Source organism: Miniopterus schreibersii (genome assembly GCF_964146895.1).
Source record: "Miniopterus schreibersii genome assembly, chromosome: 3".
Taxonomy (NCBI): Eukaryota; Metazoa; Chordata; class Mammalia; order Chiroptera; family Miniopteridae; genus Miniopterus; species Miniopterus schreibersii.
The window spans coordinates 62,221,390-62,228,489 of NC_138103.1; the positions used below are offsets into that span (position 1 = coordinate 62,221,390).

Consider the following 7,100-nt stretch of genomic DNA (forward strand, 5'->3'; position numbering starts at 1 on the left):
GGCAGTAGATGGAGCATAGGCTGGTAAAGCATGAGCAGGTAAGGTTCAATGGTCCCCAGCATCAGGGGGGACCAGTTTCAAAGGGCATGTCTGGAAATAAATGAGATCACACTGGGTTATCTCAAACACAAAGGGCTGTAGTTTTTATTGCCATTGCCTGTTGGTGTTCAGGAATGAGGTACAATAAGCATCTTACAATGTATAAGATGGTCCCATAGAAATGCCAATTAAGTCCCCTTTGTAAAACATTGGGGCTTAACAAAGTCCAGAAAATTTAACCCTAGGGTTTCTTAGCCTATCTTTGAAATCTGCTATCACAACCTACATTTCACTCACTAAATATTTACTTCCAAGGAAGCTGTGTTTTAACCGAGGAAGTAGTATTTTGGATTCTTTCCTCTGACCATCAAGAAGCTCAGAACCTAGTTGTGGTCCATTTTGAACAATTGCACAACTTTTCATAGTATGTATTTCAGTATAACACACTCTAGTCTTTCTATTTAAGCTTATTTTCATGACCCTGATTTATCTTTATTTTGTATGTTATTGTATTACAGATAGATCATAAGCTACCTCAAATACTTTTAGAATCAAATAGGGTACAAATTTTAAAATACAAGCAACAGAAGTAAAATGGAAAACCAAAAGAAAAGTAAACTAGATAGTAAGATAGAAAAAATATTATACTGAATCCCCAGAATCATCCTGGGAGAACTTTAAGAGACTTTTTTTAAAGAATATAATATATGGTCTCCAACATCAATTTGTAATCAAATTTGTAAGAAAACACTCAAACTGGAAAGAACATTAGAGATTAAAAGACAATAAAAACTAGTGATAAATTGTATAACTAGTTTAAATAATTAGTATGGATTAAAATAATAATTATAATAGCATGTACTGAGCTCTTACGATACATCAAAAACTGTATTAACTTGTTAAAACCTCACTGCAACCCTGAGGTAGTTACTATTATTTTCTCAATTTTACAGATGAGGAAATTGGGACAGAGAGTTTAAGTAATTTGTCCAAGGTAACACAGCTGTTAAATGTGGCAATGTGACCTAAGGCGGCCTGGAACCAGAGCCTGGGCCCTAGAGGAGTTACAGTTCAGATAATCCTTGAATTATAAGATACTGAAAGGCAGAGCTACAACACATAAAGGGAGGAGGAGGGTTAGTGGGGGTGGGGATGGGCAGTGAACCTAGGAACAGGTTGTAATGAAACACAGTACACAGGAAAAGAGTGTAACTGTGGAGTATAGATTGAGGAATACAAGAAAAGGGGGGGTATAAATAACCTTAAAACTCTAAAGAGATTTTAAGCAGCGGGCAATAGGAAACCATTGTAGGTTCTTGAGCTCAGAGGAAGTGATAGTTTTCTCTGAAAGCTATTACATGGCAGTGGTAACTCTGCATTAGTAAGTTCTCTTGCTGGGTCCTGTACACCTAGGAGATCAAGCACTTCAAGGCCTGGGACGTCAGGTACATTAGTGGAGACTCTGATTCTGCACAGTTGTTTAGCAACCTTTCCCTAATCTGGATGCTTTTAGGTAGGGTTTATTCTCCATTCCCCTACTTTCCAATCATTTTATACTCAGTCTGCCTGCCACCTGAAGGCGTGTTTTCAAGGGATAATCACCAAATAATCTCCCTGGCATTTTGTTGTTATGGTTCCCTACCTTTATGATTCAAACACTACCTCTAGAGTCCTAGAACAGATCTCTAGACTTCAAAGATATTACTAATCAAATCAAGCCCAGTCTTAAATAATCTACTTATATAAACTTGACCCTACGTGATTTTCCTAAGGGGTTGCCTATCTTTCTCCAAAATGCATAAACATTAGGAACTGCTATCGATTTATAATGTCACAAAACATTATGCCCAACTTGATTGCCTCATCATGTAGCAAAATCTCAGTTAACTGTATCCTAAATAAAGGGGAAAGGAAAGAAAGAAGGAGAGAAAAGGAGGAGGGGAAACAATTTTGTAACATTCTATATCCAAATGAATTCCACTCATAACTAGTGGGAACTGTTTCCGCTAGTTCCCTCCATTAAAATATCAATAACAATTCTTAAACCTTGTAATTGCAAGATTTTAATGTGAACTTCTCAACACTCAACTTCTTTTGGCGGGGGGGTCAAGTTTTCATCTTGTAAATGTTTCCTCTTGTCCACATTTGACCCTGGAGAAGCAACAAGGGCCCCATGATGTAGAGCGCGACCCGTCCTGGGAAGTGCAAACCCGCTTTTGCCACTAAGGAGTGGAAGCCATTGTCAAGTTGTATTTTTTTAAAAAAATTAGAAACACGATTCATAAAAACAAAGTGAACCTGTGGTAAAGATTTATTGAACTGAAAATGAAGGAACAAGCTGAATGATAAAAATTATTTAAAAATCTTGGAAATAGGGCAATGAAACCACAACCTTCAGGAGTATTTTTTTTTTCCTCCCATAAATAATCTGCATTTCAATTAGAAAAAAAAAAAAGTTACTGCACAGCCTGGGGTCTAGTCAGCAGTCATGTCAAGCAAAAGTACATCGCCCTAAGTAACTCCTCCGTCCTCAGATCCTCAGGGGTCTGTGAGACAAGGCTCCGTTGTGACTTTGAAGAGACAGGCAGCTATCCTTTTGCCTTTGCGGAGACGTTTTAATGTTTACCATAATAAATGTTTCTGTACATCAGTTACCCGCCCGCCCAGTCGTGACTTCAGATACGTTGGTCATAAACACCCGGTCACTGCTCCTGACAGTCTGAAGCCCCTTCACTTGAGCGGGACCCGCCGGCGCAGCAGGCAGGAATCCGGCGCCCACCGCCCAGGGTTACCCGCGGACCCGCCGCCCGCGCGGGCTTCAGCCGCGGGCCGAACCTGCCGGCGCGAAGGGGAGCGCGCGGCCCAGCCCGACGCTGCCCCGGGGAGGGGGTGCCCCCCACCGCCCCACCCCCGCGGCTGGTCGCCCCGAGCTGCGGCTCCGGCGCGGCTGCGGGGCCAGGCCTGCCCGTTACCCGCGGACGCCCCCCTCCCGGCCTCTAGCCCGGGACCCGGCTGCCCGCCGCCCGCCTGCACCCGCCCGGTCCCCCGTCGCGGGAGGGGAGCGAGGGCCGGCGGGGAGCAGGGCCGGGAGGAGGCGGCCCGCAAAGGCCATGGGACTACTCACCCCGCTCCGCTCGGCCCCTGACCCCGCCGCCCAGCCCAGCGAGGGCGGGGCCACGGGGCTGGGGGAGGGGCGGGGAGCGGGCGAGACCGCGCGGCCGCGCGAGCTGCCGCGCCGCCGGCGGCCTCGGGGAGGAGAGGGACGGGCCCCGGGAGCCACGGGGGTGGCGGCGGCGGAGCTGAGCCCACGCGGAGGGAGGCTGACCGGGGGAGGTGCTCGGCCCTCCCCTCCTCCCCTCCTCCCCTCCTCCCCTCCTCCGCCTCCGCCGCCTCCGCCGCCGCCGCCCCGGGCGACCGAGCTGGAGCATGCGCGCTGCGCCGCCGGCGCACCGAGGGCCGCCTCGCTCGGGGGGGACGCCAGGGGCCCCAGCGCGGGGCGGGGCCTACGGTGTGACCTCCCGCCGCCCGCGGCCGCCGCCGCCAAGGCCCCGCCCCTCGGGCTGCTGACTCGGTGCCGCGCGAAGGCGGGCGGCGGGCGGAGGCGCGGGGCGCGAGGCGGCCCCGGGGAGGTGCCGCGCCTCCCGGGGCCTCCGCACGCTCTGCCCGCAAACGGCCAGGTCCCTGGCGAGGCGCGGGGTGGCCGGCGGAGCGGGGCTGCAGCCAGGGCCGCGCGCAGCTCCGCAGCCGCCCGCACGGCCTCCGGCGGCGGGGCAGCCTGCGGGGCCCCCTGAGCCCCCGGCGCGGGCCCAGGCGGGGCGGGGGCGCCCGGGACCCACAGTCGCGCCACCTGCGGCGCGTGTCGCAGGCGGAAAGTAAACAGCAGCACAATTAAACTGGAGGGAAACGGCGGGATGAAAAACTAGCGAAAGATGTAGGAGAATTAAAGGTGATTGAACTGAGGTACGGAAAGTGCAGCACCCGGGGGAGAACTAGCGTCTGCTCCTTTCCGCACAACAGTTAAACTTGTGTGAGGAGAGTACACAGGCGAGGAAGTGAAAGGAAAACCGCCTTCACCTGCCGGGCGCGGCGGGTGATGGGCACATGCGACTCCAATGTGCCGTTTCCGCTAGTTCCTGGGGGTCTATAATTGTTTCAAAATAAAAAGGCCTTAAAAGGGGACAGAACACTGATCAGTGGTGACCAAGGGACAGCGCTGACCAAACAAGCAGCTTCAGGGGACTTGGGGGGAGGGGGGCTGTTTTGTGTCTTGATCGAGTTCGTGATTACACCACTGTTTTGTTTACCAAACTCATAAAAAGAATAGATTTTAACTGTAAAGTAGTTTTAAACTCAGTTTTTCAAAGATACTGCTGGTAAAGATGAATTTCCTAACATGTTGCAGCAACTATGGCTATAAATGAAACATTTTGTGATCAACTTGGGGGGGAAAATTGTGCTCTCTGACTATAATTCCGTATGGCATCCCTTAGCTTAGAACTTGTCTTATTTGGTGACTCTAAGGTAGAGAAAATGTTATTGCCAAACTCGTGTTTTATGTGCTAAAAAGAAACAACAGACGCAAAATGGAGTCGCTTTTGCCAAGCCCACCAAGACTTAATACCTAACTAACTTTGGTTTTAAGTCGGCCAGTCTGGCATTTCCTGGTCAGCGCTAGCCAGGTAGTCTGCCTGGGCTGTGGGAAGGTGACCTTGCTGCCATAACCCGCTCTTTTAACTTTCTTGTCCCACCCTCTTTCTGGCTCTAAAAACCTTTCGTTTTGTGCAGCTCCTGGGAGAGCCCCTCTAGCGTGCCAGATGGTAGGTAGGCTGCCCAATGCACAACTCACTTAATAAAGCCAATTAGATCTTCAAATGGACTCGGTTGAGTTTTGTTCTTTAACATTTTTGGAAATAACTATATGTTTCATTTGATTTTTAGTAGTAGGTATATGTACTTAGGATATGTAAAGCCGGGGACTTTGGCATGACACTCAGGGATTCAGATATTTGTATGAAAAAAAGCAATGGAGGACTCAGTTTTTAATGACAATCTATAATTCTTTTGATTCTCTGTGTTTCCTAAGAAAAGAAATTTTAGAAATTTTCTTAGGGTTACTGAAAATTAGTTGAATTAGTTGTGATTAATAGCAAAGGATAAAGTTAACGTAGAATCTCAAGAACGTGGTGCTGTAGTTAACAGTGTATAGCAGTGGGACTGTGTAGCTGTGCCGGTATTTTGAAGATCCTATTGAGTTTGTGTTATGAAGGATATAGCATGTTTCAGGAAATAATCCCTTCGAACTGCCTGAATAAAGGTTGAAATATTTTGGTAAATTTTAATATTGACTCTGGCTTTGTTTTCCAATATTCTTGGTTGGACTTTTTTTTTTTGGAGCATCTGAGGACATTTGGGAACTATAACTTGTATTTTAAATTTGTCAGGGGAATTCAGTGTTTCGAAAGGAACACTCTGCCAGTGATCTGATATTACTCAGGATACTTGTTTTTTTCCACTGGACCTGGCCAGAGAAACCTATGTTCTTTTATTTTGGGAGGTATAGAAAAGACTATGCATGTCCATAGCATATCTCTTGGGTTACTAGCTTCTAGCCTTGTTCGTTGCCTTTGAGCTACTTTGCTGTTCAATAGATATGAAACTTCTATCTTCTCTGGCAGTTATTATAATTGACTCTCCCATCCTACCCATGGAAAAATCACTTTGTCCCATTTTGCCTGGTTTTCTCAGATTATATGAATAAGATGAATTATTTAACGTGTTTATATTTGCACAAAAATCATAATTTTATCTTTTAAAAAATTATGTTTTAATAGAGGCCTGGCAATTTGTTCACAGAAGTAAATTCTCACTGTGGACTTCCAATTCCAAGTCTCACTGAAGTGCCCAGTACTTCTGGAAAGAAAGGCAGTCCGGGGTCTTTGGAGGCATAAGAGGACAGGTGCCAGGCAAACCAAAATCATGACCGAGATGGAGTGAGGCCCAAGGAGAAGTCAATAAGGGCACAGAGCAGTAGCAAACTGTCTGCAATAACAGAACATACAACACCTTTGGCCCATGTTGGGGGGAAAATAGTCCAACAGGATATTCGCAGCACCCTATATCCAGAACCTTTTGATTTGGAATGCAATGGATAGAGAATAGAGAAGTGATCACAGAGTCTCATAAGCTCTTCAAAATTTTCGGTTCAGTCTTTGTGTTCTACGTCCCAAATTAGATTACTTAGAACTATGCAGCAAGGTGTCCTCTCCTGAAGGGCTTTCCTCTCACCAGTCAGAGAAGAATATACCAGGAAGGTCTCCAGTGAATGTCCTTGTTCAATATTGACCTGTTTTCTTTAATGTTGTATGGCTCTCTTTACTGATCAGAAATTAATTCTGATTGTAGGATTCACTGTATATCGATATCAGTTTGTTATAATGATATTTTTCATTTAAAACAAGTTCAGTCTGCAGCTCCGGAAGCCTTTCTGCACATTTAATTCAGAAAACTGCCTTAGCCAGGACAGTGTGGCTCAGCTGTCGAGCATCAACCAATGATCCAGGAAATCGCGGTTTGGTTCCCAGTCAGGGCACATGCCCAGGTTGCGGGCTCAATCCCCAGTAGAGGGCGTGCAGGATGCAGCCGATCAGTGACTCCCTCATCATTGATGTTTCTCTCTCTCCCTCACCTTTCCTCTCTCTGAAATCAATAAAGATATATTTTTTAAAAAAGAAAGAAAACTGCCCTAGATTCAGACCAAATCAGAAGTTGCTCCTAAGGCAATGACTCCCTTTAGGCTGCCTCTTAAAATAAATAACAATAACATGTACTTGCACAGCCCCTTCATCTACATTATGTCATTAGAGGGACAAGAGACACACTGTGGGAAGGGCACCCATTTGGAATCAAGAAGTCATAGAGCAAGCTTTATTTCTGACACTCACTTGGTATGTAAATTTGGGGCAGTCACTTACCCTTTCTGAATCTTAAGCATCTATCTTTCCATAAAATAAAATTAGTAATAATCCCAGTTTTGCAGACCTGTGGAGAACAAAAAGATACAC

The 7,100-nt window shown here is 46.6% G+C and overlaps 1 protein-coding gene across 1 annotated transcript in view; it reads right to left on the reverse strand.

The window, feature by feature from the left end:
* The window catches only part of ATG10 (autophagy related 10), a 189,972-nt gene extending 186,703 nt beyond the window's left edge, over positions 1-3,269 (reverse strand). The window contains exon 1 of the mRNA XM_081132574.1: positions 3,164-3,269. The gene's annotated coding sequence lies outside the window, so the exon portion shown is untranslated. The remainder of the gene's footprint in view (positions 1-3,163) is intronic.
* Between the last annotated feature and the right edge of the window lie 3,831 nt (positions 3,270-7,100).